This window comes from Diabrotica undecimpunctata, chromosome 3, assembly GCF_040954645.1.
Source record: "Diabrotica undecimpunctata isolate CICGRU chromosome 3, icDiaUnde3, whole genome shotgun sequence".
Lineage (NCBI taxonomy): Eukaryota > Metazoa > Arthropoda > Insecta > Coleoptera > Chrysomelidae > Diabrotica > Diabrotica undecimpunctata.
Window position 1 is genome coordinate 161763928 of NC_092805.1, and position 23469 is coordinate 161787396.

At 35.9% G+C, this 23469-nt stretch overlaps 1 protein-coding gene across 8 annotated transcripts in view; it reads right to left on the reverse strand.

Annotated features, from left to right (window-relative positions):
• LOC140437719 (interference hedgehog-like) overlaps nt 1–23469 on the reverse strand; it is a 234167-nt gene that overhangs the window by 144259 nt on the left and 66439 nt on the right. The window contains exon 1 of one of the 8 annotated variants that reach the window (XM_072527392.1): nt 17559–17838. The exons of the other annotated variants lie outside the window; for them this stretch is intronic. The gene's annotated coding sequence lies outside the window, so the exon portion shown is untranslated. Of the gene's footprint in view, nt 1–17558; nt 17839–23469 lie in introns of those variants that run through there. 8 annotated transcript variants of the gene reach the window in all.

Consider the following 23469-nt stretch of genomic DNA (forward strand, 5'->3'; position numbering starts at 1 on the left):
TAGCCAACGGGTTAATTTTAACAAAAATACATAAAGTTTTGAAATTTAATCAATCTGCGTGGTTGCGACCGTATATCGAGTTAAATACAAATTTACGGGCGGCAGCCACCAACAGTTTTGAGAAAAATTTGTTCAAATTAATGAATAATGCTGTGTTCGGCAAGACCATGGAGAATCAAAGACGTCATCGTATTGTAAAATTATGTAAAAAGTGGCATGGAAGGTACGGAGCCAGAAATCTGATTGCAAGTAGTCGGTTTCATAGCCGTACAATCTTTAGCGAAAATTTGGTTGCCATTGAACTAAAGAAAGCAGAGGTATGTTTTAATAAACCCCTGTATATAGGCGCAGCAATCCTCGATATATCCAAATTATGTATGTATGATTTTCACTACAACTTTATGCTTCCAACGATGGGAGAGAAAAACTGTTCATTGCTGTACATGGATACAGATAGCTTTATTTATGAATTGCAATGTTCAGATGCATATAGAGAGGTTTTAAAGGCGCATCCAAGTAAATTCGATACCTCAGACTATGCCGAAAACAACCCATACGAAATAGAAAGGTTAAATAAAAAAATCCCCGGATTAATGAAGGACGAGGCAAATGGGAAAATAATTACACATTTTATTGGATTACGATCAAAAATGTACACATTTAAACTGCAAATAACTGACGAGGAGAGGGAAAAAGAGAGACAGCGTCTAGAAAGAAAACAACTAAACAAAGAGAGAATTGAATGTGACATAGGAAATTTGGGAATAACGAAAAAAGCAAAAGGAGTGAAATATAACATCGTTCGAAATAAAATTACGTACGAAGACTATGAAAAATGTCTTAAAGAATTCAAACTTCAAACCGCGAGCCAAAGATGTATTCGGTCGTACCAACACTCAGTATTCAGCATCGAGCAATCCAAAACGGCTCTAAGTCCTTATGACGATAAGAGGTACTTAATACCAAAATCATTTAATACGCTTCCGTGGGGACATTATCTTGTTGAATAACATGTATTTGTTGTTGCAGAAAAAAAAAAAACAGCAGGATGGTACCAACACTACGCACACAATCTATAAAAACTATTTGTGAAAATATTTTGGACATAACTGACTTTGTTGAAATATCTCCTCTACCGTGGAGTCTTACTTTAGAAATTTGTAATAATTATAGTATTTATCGCTTTCGAAAATTATATGAATCTGATTATTTGCATCTAATACAAATATGCGATCAAATGAATTTTGAACAAAGAAAACATGAAAGTGAAGCAGAAAGAATTCATCTTTGTGGATCACATTATAAAGAAAGAGAATTTAATATGTATTGTGTCCGTTATTCTGCATTTGTAGCAGATGATATTGCTTTAAACTTTTGTTTTGGTTGTTATGAACGTTTCCGAAACGTACTGAAATTAAAAAATAAATGCTATGGCTATGAACAGGTTGTTAGTTGGGATGAACATCATGAATATGCCATAAAATATTTGTATGATGTAGCAGATAATTGGTGTCAAAATTCATTTGATCATGTCTTGTTTGATACTACCTGGACCGTTCAATGTACATGCTCTTTGCATAAATAATTATCTTCTTTTAGTATATGGCTACTCATAAGATCACAAAAAAAAAAGAAAAGATCACTTATCACAAAGTTTTTGTAAATTGTAGTTTTTGTAAATATAAAAAATAGTATTAATTTTATAATGTAAGTTTTAATAATAAATTTGTGTAATCTTACATTTTTTGGTTTTATTTATGTTAGATTACAAATAAAAGACAACATATTTATATTAATATTATTTATTCAGTTAAATCATTTACAACTTTAATTTTATAATAATATACAAATTCCTTTAAAGCTAAACTTAACAAAGTGTTTGGACAAATATTGCAATATGCTGCGAAGGCTTCAACTGGTCCATGTAAAGAGTCTATAGCACCAAAATTGTTCTTGATGAAAGTTGAAATGTTTATATAGTATTCGTGAAATTGTAAACTCTTTAACAGCACCACTCTATGCGACATCATGCTCTGGTCTGCTTCTATAATTTGGTTGACGTCATCTTCCCACAAATAAAATGCGGCTCCAAATTTCTCGATTGTCAGCAACTTTACATTTTCCATCACCAATTGTCTTAGTTTGCAAAAATCACCACACATAAATTCGATGGGATCATACTCATCTGCATAAGTCGGTAGATCTGCTTGGAAAAAATCACTCATTTTTTCTTTAAACCACTCAATTATGGCTTTCCACTCGAATGTGCTTAAACTGATTCTGTTAAAATTACCATGTTTACACAGAATGATGGATGGTGAAAAATCTCGAGCTGGAGATAGACCAATTTTTATATGGAGGGAGCTCATTGGATATGTAGTTTCCAATAAACAATATACTTCATTTGTGGCTGCTGCTTCAAATTTTGCCAATACTCGATCTAATTCGGCGCCAGGACTAGGTGGTTGACCATCTTCATCGTAGCCAAATTCTATACTAAATTCACTGCTATCATCATCGAAATTAACAGGCTGACTGTCATAACCACTATCTTGAGAGCTCATCATCATCTTCTTGTTTCGAATACCGTTGACGAAATGGGTGTAAACTGAACATCGTAGTTTGTCTTAAATTTATACTTTTGTCATTCCCCACTCCTTGTGGTTAATTGTAAGCCTTTTTTAGAAAAGTGTATGTCTACGCGGCGAATCGAAATATAGATCCTCAAACTATATTCGATTTATTTATCCAGCTGTTGTGTTTGCTATCCATTCCTAACCATTTCACATACATCTTATTGCCTTTTCGTCTGAGTACTTTTTCGACCAGGTATATGTCAGGGCTTGATGTTTTCTGCAATTCTTCTTCGTAAAAACCGCCACTAATCGGCGCACCTTGCATGTCTTCGAGCAAATACGTTATAGGATTTGTTATCTTAACTTGTACAATTTTAAATAATTCAGTAGTCCAATTGGGCGTGTATGCCTTTTCGAAGAAATGTTTTGCCTTTGATACACGTACAATGTCGCCAACTTTAAACTTTCGTGGACCGGCAATCTTTAAATGAGTATAACTTTTGTTTAAAATGGCTTTTTCGTTGGATTTGTTAACCTGAGACGGTTTGTATCCTGTTTTACTGTGTTTTGTGTTGTTGTATTCCTCGGTGATTATGGGTAGAGCATCTAACCATTTGTACGATCCATGTAAACTGAAATACTTGTACAACTTTGCTTTCAACGTTCTAATAACTCTTTCGCAAATAGCAGCTTTTTTGATCGTGTAGGTGCTGTAATGATTAATTTCATGTTTTTTCATTAAATTTTGAAATTTTCTGTTGTAAAATTCGGTTCCCTGATCAGATTGTAAGTTTTTTGGGACTCGTCGAGTATGAGTGAGAATATCCGAAAATGCCCGAGTAATTTCCTCACCAGTCTTCGTTTTTAGAGGACGTGTCCACACAAATTTTGAAAAACAATCAATTACAACTAGTATTAGTTTATAATTTTTATTTTGATGTGCATAAGGACGCATTTCAGCCAAATCCATTTGCCACAAGTCATCGATTCCTTTGATTATTGTTCGACGACGAGGATAGTTTTTTCGTGCTGGTTTATGCAATTCGTTCACAACCTCTTTCTTTTCTTTAGACATTATTTTTTCATCACACCTTCCACTACCTTAAGACGTTTGTCTATATCCCATGAATGAACGCTATCTACTATGCTTTTTAATGATTGTTCCACTTGTTTTATCCTCTGTTCCATCTTTATATCGTACATCGTATGCTTTGCAACTGTTTCTGCAGCAGATTTTAGATTGTTCTCCATATCCTTTTTCAGTGTATTCAAATCATCTTGGATTATTTTTTTCAACATATTTATACTGTTCTTCGCATCATTTTTTAGTGTATTCTGACTATCTTTGATTATTTTTTGTAACTTTTGCTCAAGAGCATTCTCTATATCCTTTTTCGTATTCAAATCATCTTGGATTATTTTTTTTTTCAACATATTTATACTGTTGTCCGTATCATTTTTTAGTGTATTCAGACCATCTTTGATTATTTTTTGTACCTTTTGCTCGAGAGCAGATTTTAGATTGTTCTCCGTATCCTTCTTCAGTGTATTCAAATCATTTTGGATTAGTTTGTTCAACATATTTATATTGTTCTCCGTATCCTTTTTTAGAGTATTCAAATCATTTTTCATTATTTCCTGCCACTTTTGTTCGAGAAGGGGAAGTGCGGTGTTATGTATATCATCCAGTTCTTTTCCTAAATCACGTATATCATCTGCAATTAATTTTGTAGCAGTGTCTAGAGTTTCCTCCATTTCCCTTTTAAATGTATTCAGGTCATCTTTGATTCTGATCTCACACTCGAGAAGTGGAAGTGTGGTTTTACGCAACTCATTGATTTGTTTATCAACGTATTTTTTCGTTGCAGCATCGTCATTGTCTGATGGATCCTTGACATTGCAAATTTTCACATTTTCGGCATTAATATTTCCGTCAGACGTATGTGGAAATGTAACTCGTGCCACCTTTTGGGCATTACTACTACTGTTACGAGAGTGATGACCGAATTTGTCGACACTCATAGTGGAAATGATACTGACATTCCCAGTTACTCTATTATATTAGCTTCTTTTAGTTCATTGATGATTGCTACGATTTCGTTGTCGAGAGATGTGTTGCCGGCGTCTTTCGAAGCCACCAATAGTTTAAGACGTTCAACTAACTCATTTGGATCATCCCAATAAATATACTCCATGGGAGCAGTGTTGTATGTTAAACGAGAGTCATCCAATCCCGTTCCTTTGGTCGTAGATGAAGATGATCGTGTTGTTGTTGCTGTTGTTTTCGTTCTGTGTTCGAGTTCTTTTTTGGATCGAGTTGCATGCTTTTTCATTGCTGCATCAGATGGTTTGAATAGAGGTTTAATAATAGAATGGTATTTTTCTCCACTAGAACCTTTAAGACGTCCTAAAGTATCCAGATGAATCTCTGTGTTTTTCAACAGTGATTTATACTTTTGTAAATCCTCATCATTATACTGTTCAGGGTTGGCATAAAATAAAAGTTGATATAGACCTGGCGTACCACCTAACCTACGTTCTTCTAAATCACGTTCTCGAATTATTATTATGTCTCCATTGCGTTTGTCAAAGTTTATTCGACGTTTTCCCATTATCCAGCCACTAATAGAATCGTAAAATGGTCCATAGTTTTTATCAATTTTATCGTCTTTTATTAAATATTCTTTTATGTACTTGTGACTTATTGGAGGATATTGATCGATATATTCGTCTGTGGTATCCATCGGAATCTCGATTGGTTCTCGAATAATGTTTTCATTAGGTACCGCTAGATCAGGTGCATCAAGAAATACATCATCATCACCATTCTTCTCCTCCTCCTCCTCCTCTTCCTTTTTCATTTCTTCTTTTTTAACTTGTTCAAACTTGTTAGTGATAGTATGATGTAACGTTTTTGATGATTGTGCAATATCTTTGAGAGGTTTCGAGAGTGGTTTAAACAGTTTATTTAGGGACTCATCTTGTTCTGTTCGACCTAATTTTAATGCCAAATATTTTTTGCGAATTGATCTAGCCAATTCGGCGACTTTCTTCTTGCGAAGCGCAATGGCAACCGTATCATCTGACATTGTGATGACAACTAAACAATTATCTTACAATTTTATATATTTATCAAATCCTTTGCGATATCGGCCATTATTGAGAGCAAAATCTTTTATAATTACCAGAGTACCATACCTATCACACCAACATTCAGAACAAATTTTTTTAAATTCATCAAATGACATGTCGGGTGATACATGCTCATCAAATACATGCTTTAAATTTATCTCATCTTGCTTGAATAGTACAATCATGTTACAGTTGTCTCTAATTAACTGCTTCGGTATTTTTGAATATGTTTGGCATAAATAAGCGGCATCGATATCTTTATGTCTGCACATGGAATAATACTCGCGAATCTTTTGCTGACCATCGCATGCAACATCGTCAAATAAAAACACAGAGTGAGGTTTAGCTTCGCTGGGACTAATAATTTCTTCGTTGTCTTTAAATGGGTAATATCCTACACCTTTAACTTGCGCTATTACATCTTGCAGTAGTTGGTATTTCGGTTGAAAGAGGGATTTCGAATAAACATAGACATTTTTAAACTTGACGCCATTCGGATTGAATAGAAGAGATAGCATAACATTCGTTTTGCCGCACCCACTTGGACCGCAAATAATCGCTCTGAATGAATTCGGTAGCAATTTACCATGTTTACTGTTGGTTGTTTTTTGGACAATGTCCAAATTATCAATTGGTAGCGTCTGCTCTTGCTGAACGACCTTCATCATGTGGCAAGTGTAGTACATAAGTACGGTAATATATATTATAGATGTCACCACTTACATGGCATCAGTCCAATGTTGGTTGTTGAAGGAGGAGGTCTCGTGAACTCTCTAATTAATAAACTTCCAGTTGAACTACATATTCCTGGTTATCAGTATTGTGGACCTGGAACAAAACTAAAAAAACGTCTTGCACGTGGAGATCCAGGAATTAATCCATTAGACGCAGCTTGCAAACGACACGATATCGCTTATTCGCAGCATTCATCTCTTGAAGAACGTCACAAGGCCGATAAAGAATTGGAAGATAGAGCTTGGGAGCGCTTCAAGTCGAAAGACGCTAGCTTTGGTGAAAAAAGTGCTGCTTTAATTGTAACTGGCGGAATGAAAACGAAAAGAAAGTTGGGGATGGGATGCTCTCGTCGTCGTGGAAGACGGGGACGTTACTCTTTCAATCGAGATGTTGTCTCAAAAATTGCAAAGTCCATGAAACGAGGAGCATCGTTAACAGATACTGCTTTGACTGCTGTACGAATAGCAAAATCCATAATCAAAAGGCTTGGTGGTCGTAAAGAAGTTGATGTTCCACGAGTGCTACCACTAAAATCCGGAGGTTTTCTACCCCTCATACCTCTATTTGCAGGCCTTTCCGCTTTGGGGGCTTTAGCGGGGGGTGCAGCTGGGGTGGCGAAGACAGTAGTCGACGCTAAGAATGCTCAAAAGAAATTGGAGGAGGATATTCGCCATAACAGGGCAATGGAACACATCGGTTCGGGTCTGTACCTACGTAAGAAACCGAGCGGTGGATTCGGCTTATATTTGAAAAAAAACTTCCAATAAAGCTACCCAATCGTCCGCTATATGATGTGGAGATTGCACATTATGCGAAGATCCTTAAAATACCACATTTTCGAGGTGTTTTCATGAATGACGCTCTGCCTAGAGACGGTCCTCGACAACGAGAATGTGCAATAGTAAACTTGGATGTGTCCACACATAACGGAACACATTGGGTAGCATACAGAAAGATAAACAACAACGTAGAGTATTTCGATTCATTTGGTAATTTGAAGCCGACCAAAGAACTTGTTAAGTATCTGGGTGGTGCACGTGCCAACATTTCCTATAATAACCATCAGTATCAAACATACAATCAAATTATTTGTGGACATTTATGCTTAAAGTTTTTATATAATGGAGCCTACTAAAAGTACAGAGCTGCTTATGGACCATATGTTTTACAAAAAATGTTTTACAGAATTCAGTGAAGAAGAACTAAAATACATACCGCTAGATTATATTACACGAACTGTACGACCTTACGAATTGTTAAAAATATGGCATAAATTGCCTGAAGAATATCGACGAGAATTTAACCTACAGATACTACTTCCCTGCTTCGTACATTATAACAGACCGGATTGGAGGACTCACTGGGATGGCCCACCTAATTCTCAAGCTTCATGTTATTTTTGTAAACTTGCTTTGGAACAAATAAAACTATTAAAGTAAATATTGTTGTTTTTTTTTTTTTCTAATATAATAACCTATTAATACATTGACGTGAGTCAGTCATCATGTCGCAGTTGTTGAGAGTAGACAGCACCAATTACATATTCTCATTTCAACCTCCCACACCGATCGTGTTGGATCCGAACAAAGATTATGAGATAGCTCTTCGATTTTTCCATTCCTACAACAGTATACCAAACATTGAAAATACCAAGTTTTATTACTACAATGACAAAAACAAATTGCAACAATTTGATATCCCCGATGGATGTTATGAAATTGCCGATATTGAAGAATACATACAACAGAAATTGGGTGCTGATAATGTGCTTAAACCCGAAACGATATTTAGTCTAAAACCTAACCATAACACGTTGCAGTGTCAAATTTTCAGCAAATATAAGATTTCGTTTAAGCAACCTGACAGTCTTGGTACAGTATTGGGATTTTCTCCTGCACTACTAAATCCAGGACAGACGCATTCTTCAGATCGACCTGTTAGGATTATTAAAGTATCTAGCATACGCTTTGAATGCAACATTAGTACCGGAGCCTTCGATGGTAACAGACCTGCTCACACGATCTACGAATTTGTCATACAATCAAATCCTGGGTACGCAATTGACGAAACTCCACACAATTTGTTGTATTTACCTGTTGTACCGCAACGAGAAATTACCAATATCACAGTGTTGGCTGTCGATCAAGAAGGACGACCTGTAAACTTTAGAGGAGAACAGAGCACATTGGTGCTGGAACTTAGATCAAGAGGGAAATGGGATTATTAATAAGGCAATCTACTGCCCATAGTACACCATTAGTTGAGCAACCGTCTAAGCGGCAACATCTTACGTCCTCATCTAAGCGGCCACATCTTACGTTTGCAAACAAATTATTTTTGCAATCACTTGGTTTTAAACTGAAAAGATGACAACTATGTATGGAAAACGATCACGTTCAAACAGCATAATGCCTCCAATATTTGATATTTATCGTAAGCCGATGTTTGACGAGTCGATTCGAAAGGCCGAATACCGAACATATGCACCATTCATCAAATCATTCAATTGCAATGACATTGTGGAATTTAGCATCAATCAAGTCGACTCGTTCTTTGCAATGAGCGAAACCTTGTTATGCATTAAAGGATCGCTCGCAATTAACGGAACTGGTGACGTTAAACTAGCAAATAATGTTGGTGCTTTTCTTTTCGATTCGTGTACGTACAGCGAAAGCGCAAGGGAGATGGAAACAGTGCGGGATCCTGGTATCGTAAGCGCTGTACGTGCTATGACATGTTATACTCAAGAAGATTCCGGTCATATGGCAATGGCAGGCTGGAATTACCCTAGGGATCCAATTCTACACGCTGCTGATCATTCATTCAACATACAGATGCCTCTTAAGCATGTGTTCAACATTTTCAATGATTATCCTTTGATTACGTGTGGCCGTCAAACAATAAGACTAGTTCGAGCTCGAAACGACAACGATTGCATAATTGTCAAAGAAAAAACTCAAGGCCAAGTTACTACTGTTAAGATTAACATTACCAATATTGAGCTCAGAGTCAAGCACATATTTCCCAATGATGATATTAAATTGGAACTTATGAAATCCATTCAACAAGATCAACCTATAGTTATTCCGTTTAGAAAGTGGGAATTGCATGAATTACCAGCACTTACCAAAGGCGCTAGACGTGAAGTTTGGGCTGTAAAAACTAGCAATGCAGTGGAAAGACCCCGTTATGTCATTGTTTTCTTTCAAACCAACAAACGTGACAAGAATTCAGCTGATCCCACCTTATTTGACAATGTCGATATTCAAAGTATCAGATTATCTTTAAATGGTGAATATTGGCCAAACGAGAGAATGCAGTTGGATTTTAGCAAAACTGACTACAATGAGGCCTATTTCAACTATACCGAATTTTATCCTAGCTACATACATTCCCAACAAAAGCGACCTCTACTCGATTTCTCAGCTTTCAAGAATCACGCATTGTTTGTCATCGATTGTTCGAAACAAGAAGAAAGCATGAAAGCATCCACTGTTGACGTAAAACTCGATATTGAAGCGAATAATGGTTTTCCCGAACATACCAAGGCTTATTGCATTATAATTCATGATTGTGTAATGGAGTACTTCCCTCTCACCGAAATTGTAAAAAGTCTAAATTAGATGCATAAATTGTCAGTAGTGAACGAGCAGTCATCATGAGAGTAGCATTCGTAGACATTCAGGGATTCGATGTGGACGGATGGTTTGTTCCCAAAGAACTTACCATTGAAATAGGTTTTAAACGAAGTCATTACATCTTTTTGCCTCAGAAACCATTTAATGCGCTAAGTAATGACGATAAGAAGACTGCCTCATACGTGGAGAAAAAACTGCTTGGAATTCGATACTCTGATGGGCAAGTAGAATTGTCCAAAATCAATGAAATACTAGAAACCAAGTTGTTGTATGCAGCAGATTACATCTACGTTCGAGGAGAACAAAAAGCAGAATATTTGGATAAGAAACGTCACGTTTTTGGAGTTTTTCCCATTATTATTGATGTTTGCAAGTTTGATGGTACGCCTCGTGCTACTGGAAACGTTGGCCCTACTGCAAACCCATGTCATGCCGCTGGATTATTTTCATGCACCGAAAGAAATGTGGATCGTCTACGTCACTGGTTTGCCAATAACATAATACCATTGTAATTTTTGTATATGTATAAATAAATATATTAGAAATTAAACGCTTTTTTTTATTTAAAACATCTTTATTGATTGAGTCTTATATTACATGAAGATTCAAATTTTCTTCTTACAATTTCAAAAATAATTTTTAAAATTAAGATAAATACAGATGCTAATATTACACAGGACATTGTAAAGACATTATCTATTTCACTTTTCATATACTCGCTGGTTGTGTTGTTGTTGTTGCTGCTGACACCCGTGGTGTTGTTGTTGTTGTTGCTGACAAACATGGTATTGGTTGAATACGTCTTAATGGATATGTAGCTGGTGGCAGTTTTCTACAGGCCCAGGTGTCTTGCTGCTGCTGCTGTAGATTCAACTCTTCGGGTTTCCACGTTTTGTTGTCAAAATGCAGGTTATCTAATTGTCTTGTAATATGTTTAAAATCCTCATATGATTTAATGTCGATCTTTAACCGATCAAGTTTTCTTTGAAATTCTATTACTCTATGTATGTACTCGATGGGATTCATATTACTACTAACTATGTCCTATGTAGAATGTCACATTTTATGTCTAGCAACATCTTGACTAACTCATAACTGCCACGTTCTGCGTCGAATGTCACGTCCTGCGTTGAATGTCACATAACTGTCACGTTCTACGTCGAATGTCACGTGACATTTCACGTTCTGCATCGAATGTCACGTCCTGCGTTGAATGTCACATAACTGTCACGTTCTGCGTCGAATGTCACGTCCTGCGTCGAATGTCACGTTCTACGTCGGATGTCACGTTCTGCGTTGAATGTCACATAGCTGTCACGTTCTACGTCTAATGTCACGTTCTGCGTCGAATGTCACGTCCTGCGTCGAATGTCACGTGACATTTCACGTTCTGCGTCGAATGTCACGTCCTGCGTTGAATGTCACGTGGCATTTCACGTTCTACGTCAAATGTCACGTTCTACGTCGAATGTCACGTCCTGCGTCGAATGTCACGTTCTACGTCGGATGTCACGTTCTACGTCGAATGTCGCGTTCTACGTCGGATGTCACGTTCTATTAGACACTGTATGGACAAGAAGAAGAAGAATGTTCATACTGATCGTTGACATGGCTTCTGTGTGTCACCTACGCTTTCATTTGACACCTCATACGTCAAAATCATGCCAATAGCAACAAAGATACATTCTAGCGCCCATTTGGCAATGCTGCCATCTTTGTTTTTTGTGTCCCCGTCTCCTCCCCGTTCCAACGAGCCCTCGTACGTCACGATTGGACCAATAGAACCAAAGATATGACGTAATGACCTTTTGGCATGCTCCGATGCGCACGGCACATACTGCGTTCAACCCCATTTTTCATCCCCTTTCCAACGAGCCCTCGTACGTCATCCTACGTTAAGCCGTTCGGCATTTGCAACCGGGGGTTGCGATTTTAGGGGATGCGATTTAGGGGATGGCCCCAGACACAGGTAGTCTATCTACTCCGATCTTCTTAATATCATGAGCCCATCTTATTTGTGGTCTTCCTCTGCTTCTCTTTCCTAACCGTGGTCTCCATTGTTGTATTTCGTGGTTCCATCCTTTATCCTTTAGTCGGGCATTGTGTCCTGCAAAGCTCCATTGTAATTTGGCAGCATGTTCTCCTGCGTCTTTTACTTTGGTTTTGCTTCTAATCCATTTGTTTGTTTTTTTGTCTATAAGTCTCACACCGAACATTGATCTTTCCATCGCTCTTTGTGCTTTTACTATTTTATCCATATTAGACTTGGTGAGTGTCCCTGTCTGTGAACTATACGTGAGTGAGTATAGGGAGGATACACTGATAGTAAATTCTGGTTTTCAAATATTGTTCTATTTTAGTGCTTTTCAAGATCCAACTCAGTTTTCCAAATCCTGCCCATGCTAACCATTCTTCTGGTAATTTCGGCAGTTTTCTTAACTTCCATTATCTGTCCCAGGTAGATGTATTCGCTTACTGTTTCTAAATTTATGTCGTTCACGTTATTTCTCTAATGATCGGTGTATTTGTCATTATTTTTGTTTTTTCCAAGTTCATCTTAAGACCTATTTTTTCCGAAGCTTGGAATAGTTGCGTCATCATGGTCTGTAGTTCTTCGAAACTTGTAGCGAATATTACAATGTCATCAGCGTATCTCAAATGACTCAGTTTTCTTCCATTAACATTTATTCCTTTATCTACCCAGTTAATGTCTTTGAACCAAATGTTTGTATTTTGAGAACGATTTCCGAAGTGGAAATTGAAACGTCAATAAACGTACTTTAACCTTTAATTGTGGCTTATTCCCATTTAAATAGTAATTAGAATATATAGAACTTTATTCAAGTTAAAAGATTATTTAATAAATTATCTAAGAAGATTAATTACACCTCATTTTTATGGAGTACCGAAAGTTCATAAAGCGAATACACCATTTTTATAGACCTATTAATGGTACCATGAATTCTCCTTGTAGTGAACTGTCAAATTTTTTATTAAATATTATACATCCATTTGCAAATAAAAATGACACCTTTATAAAAAAATACACGTTTTTAAATAAATTATCAAATATTGAATTTAATTCAAATAATATTTTAGTAAGTTTTGACATAAATAGTTTATTTACAAATCTGCCATTAGATAAGACTTTAATAGGGAATGATTGTACATTGAGAAATAGAACAAGGCTAAATAGGTATACCAGCTATAATGGAGTTATTGACATTATGTACTGATAATACCTATTTTCAACTAAATAATGAATTCTATAAACAACATTTTGGTCTAACAGTGGGCTCTAGTTTATCTCCATTATTAGCCAATATATTAATGGAAGATTTTGAAACAAATCTTATTTCTACACAAAATTTAAAACTCACAGTATGGTGGAGATATGTAGATGATGTATTCTCAATATTGTTTCATGGATCAGAGTTGTTGGGCACATTCCTGAATGGTATAAACGATAAAGAAAAGACAATAACATTTATCAAGGAAAAAGAATATAATAACATACTACCTTTCCCGAATGTTTGAATCTCAAAGAACGATACTGGATATGAGACTCAGGTGTATAGGTTATCTAAAACTAAACCTAACAGTGAACAAGAAAGAACAAAATATTGTATTTATAAAATACCTTGTGAATGCGATCATTTTTATTTAGGTGAAACATCAAGACCATTAAATGTTAGAATAAGTGAACATCAATCTTATATTTAAAGATAGAGAATTTGGTAGATCTCAAATATAAAAACACGCATTGAAAATGAACATAGAGTTTAATAGAACGATTCATGTATCTAAAAGAAACAGATTGAAAAAAACCAAAGATGCGGCTCTAATTATGGTAAATGAGACCAAGTGCGTCGCAAATTCCTGGACAGAATGCAGTAGAATCTGGTTACCCATATTAAAAGAGGAAATCAATAAAAAGAAAATACCGCATTAGTACGTCAGTAACATATCGAGGATACATCATTTATGTGTTTAAATAAGATACATACATATAAAATAAGAGTTCGGTGTTTATTGAGTGTAAACTAAATGTAAGACCAAATACTTTACTACGGAATCACTAACAGGAGAATTTTACTGCCGTCATTGCATGTGATTGTCTTTTTAAAGATGAATTACATGTTATGATTTTTCTGAGGGGTATTCTCAAGTTAAAGTTGATTTTATGTAAACGAATAAACTCGTCCCAGGAACGCAACTCAGCAATATTGCCAATATCATTTTAAAATCGCCTACTAAGAGTTTTTCACTAAGTAACAAATAATAAAATTTGTTCAATTTATTAATTTTTTTGTATTTTGAGAACGATTTGCGAAGTGGAAATCAAAACGTTTTTAAACTTAAATTGTGGCTTATTCCCAATAAAAATAGTAATTGCTGTAAGGAGATAAGTTTTAGATATGAATAAAATTTAGTAATCTAAAATTATGGGGTACATTTATTAGACGCAGGGTGAAGTTTTCTTAGAAGAAGATCAAGACACAAACAATAGAAGAAAAATATAAATAACTTATCTTCTTTCCAAAAATAGAAAATCTGAGTAAAAAGGAAAAATAAAGCATAAGAGAACATAATAGAGAAATCAAAGTATACAGTATATATAAGAGAAGCGGGATAAATTTTTGTACTAACATCTAAACCATAAAAATAAGATTTCCATTCATTTTAAAGTCCTTAATGAAGTAAAAATACGAATTTACTTGGATAATTGAAGGGGTGAGTGGATGAAGGGAGTAAGTGACATTTTTTAAGAAAATGAGTTATCCGCATGGATGAAGGTGGTAAGTGCTAAATTAAATTCTCCTCTTATCCCCAGCCTTCTATGATTTAAAATAACTGAGATAGCCAGCGTATGAAGGAGGAAATTGACCATACTACTTTAAATATCTAGTGAGTGAAGGAAGTAAGTAACAAGATAAAGTACTCACTTCCTTCATCCATACCACAAAGAATAAAAAGTTTTGAACTACAAGTAAATTCCATATGATGAGATCGTTGCTCTTCCTGAAAATGGAAATGAAGAGGCTCTTAATTTGCCCACTAAAACCAAGAAAAAAATATTTCCACTAAAAGTAAAAGTAACTAGAAAAAGACAGAAAAAGATTAAAGAATGGAAAGTGCAGAGAAAGTGGTCTGGCTTACATTTCTAAAATAGGCCAAGTAAAACCCGTTAAAACCGTTAACTCTGAGATTTTGTGCAATGAAAATTGCCGCTACAAGTGTTCTCAGTCAATAACTGTAGAAGAAAGGGAATAAATATTTTCTTCCTACTACAAACTAGATGTAAATGCAAAAAACTGCCTTCTTCTTAAGAGCATTAAAAAAAAGGGAACCAATGAGAAAGAAAACTGGAGCATTAAAGCATAAAAGTGCCACCTACCAATACAATGTAACTTGTAGTGGCCGGCAAACTACCGTATGCAAATGGGCTTTTATTTCCTTGTTTGCAATCAGCTTGAAAAAGGTTGACCTAATCCAAACTTCAATAAAATCAGGGAAAAATGCTCCTGAACCGGACAGAAGGGGAAACACGCAGTCAGACCTAACAAGACCCCTGCTAAAGTTGCTGCTTACGTCATTGAGCATATTTCCAGTTTCCCAGCAGAAGAGTCGCACTACTCCAGGCATTGTAATATTCACAAAAAATATCTTTCACCGCAACTTTCGATCCCTAGAATGCATAAACTTTACCTAGACAAATGCCGAACTGACGGAAGAACTGAAAAATTTCAAATAAAAGAGGCTACATACCGATTCATTTTTAATAATGAATTTAATCTGTCTTTTGGTTATCCCAAAAGCGATACATGTAGCACATGCGATTCTGGCAAAAGTAATGAAGAGCACGCTGAAAATTACAAATCAGCGTTTGAATCTCAAAAAGCAGATAGAGAATTTGCTAGCAAATCAGAGAACACTGTGTATGTAACATTGGATCTAAAGCAAACTATGCCCCTACCTAGGCTTAGTACCTCGAAAGCCTTTTGTCTTAGACAAATGTGGTTTTACAACTTAGAAATCCACATAATAACCAAAAATGTGGAAAAACCCGTTTTCTGCACATGGACCGAAAATCAAGCTTCCAGAGGTAGCTCGGAAATTTTTAGTTGTTTGCCCGGCACACGGACTCGTGTGCCGGGCAAAATAAAAATTTTTTGATGGTATATTTGTTTCAGTATCTTGTGGGCAAAGGCATCTTTAAAACGATTGAGCACAAGTTTCCAGAGGTAGGACACTCGTACTTAGACTCGGATAGAGCATTTGGAAGTATTGAGAAACGACTAAAGAAACATCAAAACATTTGCATCCCTGATGAATATCGTGATGTGATTGTTTCTTGAACCAAGAAAAATATCGTGATAGACATGCAACATCACTTTAGAGACACGGAAAATATTATGAAAACCATGAAACTAATGAATAGAAAAAAAGATCTTCTTAATGAAAAGGTTAATTTCAAAACTGGAATCAAGTGGATTCGCGTAGATATCTTTGGATCATACCTTTTCAAGAAGTCTTACGATTACTACACACCTTTCAAAATGGTATATATCCTCAAGCAGAAAAATTTCCCATCCCTTCTACCTGAAGAATTCAACATTCCAAGACATATCCAAAATACTGGATCCTTAAGCAAAGAAAAGGTAGACAATCTAAAAGAACAGCTTTGCTTCATTCCAGAAAGGGATAAGTGGTATTATGAAGCCATCATAGAGCAACAAAAATTGTAAGAAGGTGGTACAATATCCTTAGACTGATTCAAAAGCTGCTTAGAAATTCAGTGTTTGTCAGTCTTTTGTAAAACCAAAAATATAAGTGTTTACTTCACATCCATGTTATTTTTTTCCTGATTATAGCTCTTATTCAAAAGAAAATGCAAATATTTATCCTAGATAAAGGAGGTAAGTCCACATACCCCCTTCATTTTGGCATAGACATAATTTCTAACACAAAAAAGTTTTTGGATAAAAGAGGTAAGTACAAATATATATTTTTCAAATAAGTTTTTAAAAATCGGGGGGATTTTTGTTTTTACAATAAAATTTATACATATCCTACCTGTGAGAATAAAAAAAATCGGTTTAAAAAATCGATTAATAAAAAAGTTAAGGCAATAAAACTTTGGAGTTAAATTTCTCAAAAACTTACTTTTGTTACTTACTTCCTTCATCCACTCACCCCTTCAATTAACAAAACAAATAATGTGTAGTTAAAATTGCACACACACTCGACAACTTTTTAAAATATACCTTTTAAGTATGTACATGAAAATATTAAATCAATCATTTTGAAAAGATATAGTTTTAAAAAGAATGGATAAAAATTTAAGTTTGAAGTATCTAATAATCTAATACTGTCGGGATAATATTTTATATCGAATCGAGTTCAACAAGTCTTCAATGATTTTTTTATTTAAAACACCTGAAGACATGATATGTCTATTCACCCACACACTTACCGGAAGAATGTTCGGTATGACGACCGGTACCACTGGTAACCACTAAAAAAACATCAAATTAACTTAACACGCTCGAACACTTTTCGAAAAGGGACACTAACTAATATAAAAGTGAGAATTCCTCTATATCGGCGCCATCCGATAAAGATAGCGGTCGCGGTACTACAGTTTATGGTACTATCTTTATGGTACTACGGTTTATGGTACCCGGTGTCAGGGTACCGGCTTCTCGCCGCTTGCTCTTGCAAGAATGTCGAATACAGTCTCGGAGAAGTATCACTACTATCATCGATGGAATAGGGAGTAACGGCGAGGGAATGACTAATGGTACGATGACTGCGGACCAACAAATATAGGAGTGTGGGAACGGCGAATTCTTGAGCTTTTATTAAATAAAACGGTAGGAAGGAATGACGTTCAGTTAAGATTTACAAAAATAGGTTTGTCTTCTTTTTATTTTATTAAATCGATTTGATATCACTGGTTATGCAATCTGTGATATTTTAACTGGTAAAATCCGATTCCAGAAACAACTATCAGTTCGTGCAACAGCAAATTTTTGAGTAATATTTATTAGTGAGACTATGAAGAGTAAAATATGCACTTCTTGATTTAGATTTTTGAGAGGCCTAAGATACATGACTTTACAAAATATAGCCAATAACCATAAAAATAAATTGGATTCTTCTTCTTCTTAAGGTGCCGTGCATTTCTGCGTAGGCGTCCACCGTACATCGTCTTGTCAGGTGAGATGTTAAATAGTCAGGATTAAATAATTCTGTTTTTAGCAGCATTGCGAAGCGTTTCATAGCTGTGGATTTCTGTCCATTGTCGAATATTGCGCAGCCATGACATTTTTTTACGTCTCAGACCTCTCCTACCCTCTATCTTCCCTTCCAGTATCAGTTGCTGAAAAGTATATCTTTCTCCTCGTAATATGTGTCCCAAGTATGCAGTCTTCTTACTTTTTACATAACTAAAAAGTTCCCTATCCTGTAAGCCCGCTCTTCTGAGTACTTCCTCATTTCTGACCCTGTCCGTCCATGATATTCTAAGAATTCGACGCAGGCACCACATTTCAAACACTTCAAGTTTGTTAATGGAACTGGCCTTTAACGTCCATGCTTCCATTCCGTACAAGAGAACAGGCCACACGTAACACTTAAGCATCTTGTATCGGAGGTTGAAGTCCAATTTGCGATCAGTCAGAAACTTACGAAGCCTCAAAAAAGCATTTCTGGCTTGTTCAACTCTGCTCTTTATTTCATTCTCGGGGTCCCAACCCTCGTTCAACAAACAACCCAAGTATTTAAATTGCTTGACCTGTTCGATTTCTTCTCCAGAGACATATATCTTTGCGTTGGGCTAATTATTAATTGCGTTAATTATTTCTACTTATAATCATTGTATTTGTCTTCTTGATATTTATTTTCAAACCCCGAGCTTCACTTGCAAGAGTTAGATCATTTAAAAGGCATTGAAGATCTTCGATGTTATCTGCCACTATGGCTGTATCATCAGCATACCTGATGTTATTAATAAATATGCCGTTAACTTTAATACCCTTATTAGAGTCTGCTACTGCTTCTGCGAAGGCTTTTTCAACTACATTGGAGATAGTATACAACCTTGCCTTACTCCTTTTTTAATGGAGAAATCTTCTGTTTCGTTGAAATTTTGAAGAATGTGTGTTTGGTTTTGGAAAGAATTTTGTTGCTGTTTGGTTCCAATACAGATTGGCGATAATTCTTATATCCTTGTCGTCCAATCCCAACTCTTGTAGGTATTTTATCATCAATTCGTGTTTTACATTATCGAATGCTTTTTCATAATCGATGAAACAGACAAAAACATCCTTTCTTTGATCTAACCAATTCTGTATTAATGTTTGCATACTAAAGATCGCTTCTCTCGTGATAAGTCCATTTTTGAAACCAAACTGACTCCATCCACTGACCTCTTCACATTTCTTAAACAATCTAGTGTGCAGTATTCTCAGGAAAAGTTTTTGACAATAATGTCTAGGTTTTCTTCATTAAGTAACTTGATTGTTTCTGCGTACATATCATCTGGTCCTGGGGTTTTGTTACTTTTTAATAGTTTGAAAGCGTGTACAATTTCAGCTTTCAAAATACTTGGGCCATACAAATGGTCTCCCAGTTGTGGTGGTTTTTGTGTTCTGTCATCATTGAACAAATTGGCTGTGTACAATTTTCAAGTATTAAGTATATCGCTAGGGTCCGTGATTAGTTCATTTTGGTCATTATGTATACCAGTGACTTGTTTTTTCTTGAAGACACCAGCAATTTCCTTAATTTTCTTGTGAAGATTGAAGCTGTCGCCGAGTTTATATAGGTTTTTCTCCAGGTAATGCAGATACCTTAGTAATAGCTACGAATAAAATACGATGTTAATTTCGTGATTCTTAGTTACCTGTAAGGCTTCGTCTAGCTGTTGATAAAATCGCTCTAGTTCTTCTTCTGTCTTGTCTGCTGTAGGGGCGTAGACTTGTATAATATTTATGTTCACTTTTTCATGCAACTGAATAAGTATGACACTTTCGGAGATCGGAACAAACTTCTTCACGGAGACGCGCAAATTTTCGCTTATCAGAACTCCCACCTCATGTCTGTGGTAAGGGTCTGTGCTATCACTGCATGAGTAGTAAAGGGTTTTACCAGTAGTATTGATCATACCTGTGCCTTCCCATTCCACGTACCAATTTTGGTTATGTTATCAAGTTGAAACCGGGAGATTCTTCGCACCCCTTGGCCATTTAAGACCTGTCCGGGACTACGGGCCGTTTGTTTTGGTTCTTCCAACATGAGAAGAAAAAATCGACGGACGGATGTCCTGAGGAATATAATGCGGTAGTTTCCTACTGTCTTTCCGCATCGCAGTACCGTAACCCTCTAACTGTTTCAGTCTCACCTACGGTATTCTAGTAAGAAGCCGGTTTAGGCACATTTCCTATACGCCTAATTCTAGTACTGGTGATCGCTGCTGCCCTTCACCAGGTTGATTCTATACTATCCCTAGAAACAGGGTTGCCACTTCCGTTAAATTTACTGTACCGAATACTATATTCTCCACCTTCATCATCGGTGTGGTCTTCACCCGTAACCCTGGGCAAGGGAGCCGTGTTATACCCCACGGAACTGGGTCCCTATCTGAACTTAGCCATCTACTAGCTCCGGCCTACTGAAGCAAGGGATGCCCACCCCCGCGAAGTGGACGCGCCAGACAGGAATTACTCATATGAGCAACAGAGAAGGTGGCTCTGTGCCCTATGAGCCGAGTTAATGGGAATGTGTGATTCCATTCTCATAAATTGGATAAGCTTTAATTTAAGTATTTATAAGTTTAAATTTCGATCAATTGATATTGCATAATTGCCGCTCAAAGTTAAAAACCTGTATTTTATGAAAATGAGCATATTTTTTGTCAAATCAAGAAAAACTGCCCAGCTAAAATCGGTAGAAACTTAGCAAAATATATTGGAAAATGAACATATATAATATCCTCGTAGAAATAACAAAAAATTCTGTGGCGTCTATTCGCCACCACTGCTATTATCATCGCTAAATAGTTCTACGACTGGAGTATGGTCCTTGGTTTCCCCGGATTCTTGAGATATTTAGTTAACTCCATTAGATCTAGAAACTTTGGTTGACTTATTTTATTTTTCGCTTTATTTGGTATCAGAGTTATTTGTTTTGGTGTTGTTTTTCCAGTAATGCTGTGGAACGTCCCTGGGCCGTGATAACTTTGACTCATTCAAACTGTCCAGGATACTTCTCAGATATTCGGTACATTCTTGTTGGTTTCAATGAAATTTTTGGTTTTGGATTCTTTAAAAATAAATCCTTAAAACTTTCGTCCATAAGAAACCAGCCAGTTTCTTTCTCAGCATTAACCACTTTAAATGGAGAAGGTTTAGACACTGACTGCCGAATAAGATCATCCCATTCTTCTGGAATATCAACAACTACTTTTTTTCACGAGAAATGAGACTAAAGTCACTATCGCAAGGTAGGTATGAATGTCCTCGTATTGGGTATTCTATATTGGTCATCTATATTGGGTATACGTGTGTTAACTCTGACGCTAATTTCAGTACATGCACCAGGATATATGAAAAGCGGATAAAGATGTAGTTTTTGTTTTGACCCGGGCAACCATCAGAGAAAAACCATATTTTATTCATTTTACCGAGTATATGATCTTTTAGATACTGAAATATCATGGAAGTTACTTCATTTTGACCACGTTTAGCCATTCCTTCGTGATAGGTATACATATGGACATCATTGCCTTCGATGTCGTGTACACCAAATACATAGTACCAAAGTTGTTTCATATCATTTATACATTTATGTTTAATTTTTCGTTTTATATCATAAAATGCCTTTGCTTAAACGTGATGAAGGTTTCTGACTTGGAGCAGTTAAAAAAGATATGTTAAATCGAGTTTGGAAATAAACAAAGTGAGAAACCTTGGACTGTGGGTGAAGTTCTTTAAAGGCTCTGTACATATTTTTTACATTTAACTCTGGTGGTAGATACATTTTCTTTTTGTCCAGTCTCCGTATATAAAGTAAAGCAGCTTGTGGAATACGACTGCGTCTTCTCTGACCAGGAGTAACGCTAATGAGGCTTGATAAATATGAATCCTGCTCATCTTTGGTCTTCATATTACTAAACATATTCAGTAAGTCAGAACGTTGTTCCTGTATTACTACATAGAAGCATTGCAAGCAAGTCATTACATCGAAAAACTTACCTACAGTAATTTCCTGTGGTTCGGGCTAAAACATCCCTATCACCTTTATGCGTTTTGTGACCAAATCCATGTATTTTAGCTTGCTTTATGGTTTCCCTTTGATAAACTTTTCTTTTCCGTTTTCTTGGTTGATCTCTAGTTAGAATTTCACAAATGCTATCATCTATAATATTAGAGGTATTGTGTTAAACAGTTTCCGCCATGCTGAACTATTTTTCTAATATAAAAGAAACAAACATTACCTGTTATTAACAAGAACGCACACAACTGATAAATTTATAGACAGGATCATTCATGCTTAGCGATGACCGTTGACTAAGATGGGACAAGTGTTGCTTTTACAACAAACTGCATGGACATCTGTTATCTTTCTAAAACTATTCGAATTTTCTATGTAGGTTACTCCGGACATCTGGGATTTTTACACAACTGAATGTGTGAAATCGATAAAGAAACTACTATTCTATGCGAACATCATATAAAGTCAAATTTGCAAAAAAATGGACATATGTTGTTTTTAACAAATAAACGCTTCATTTTCTTCGTGTAGTGATCAATAACATAATTTGTTATTCGTGCCAAATAAATATTGGTTGATTAGACACTTCCTAGCATGAACCTGTTGCAAGGAAGGAGATCGGACTGTACTGCGGGATAGTGCTGTGCAGACGTGCATTTTGTAGTACCAGACCAGAACGGCTTGACTCATCTGCGATTAAATAACAAGAGTGAAGACGGGACGTGACGATGATTTAAAACGTTCTGGTGTTATTTTGACAAAGTTTCTACGAGGTACTCCAGTAGATAATCGGTACCATCTATGTACATACAAAAATATGAATTCTATTTTCTATAGCTTTACTCTAACAAAATTTGAATGGGAATTAAATCCGAAAATTTGCATCGTTCCTGTCTGAAACTGTGTAGGCGGAACTGTGAAGTTAGTAGGAGCTATCCAGGAGATTACAATAAACAAGTTGAATTAAAATTAACTATATAAAAAAACTTATCATATCATATCCAATTTATAAACAAACGTCGAGATTGTTTATGTACTTCATCAACTCGGGTGTCGTAAACAGGAAATCTTGAAGACTGTCCTTTCTTTTATTTATTTTTACTTTTTGT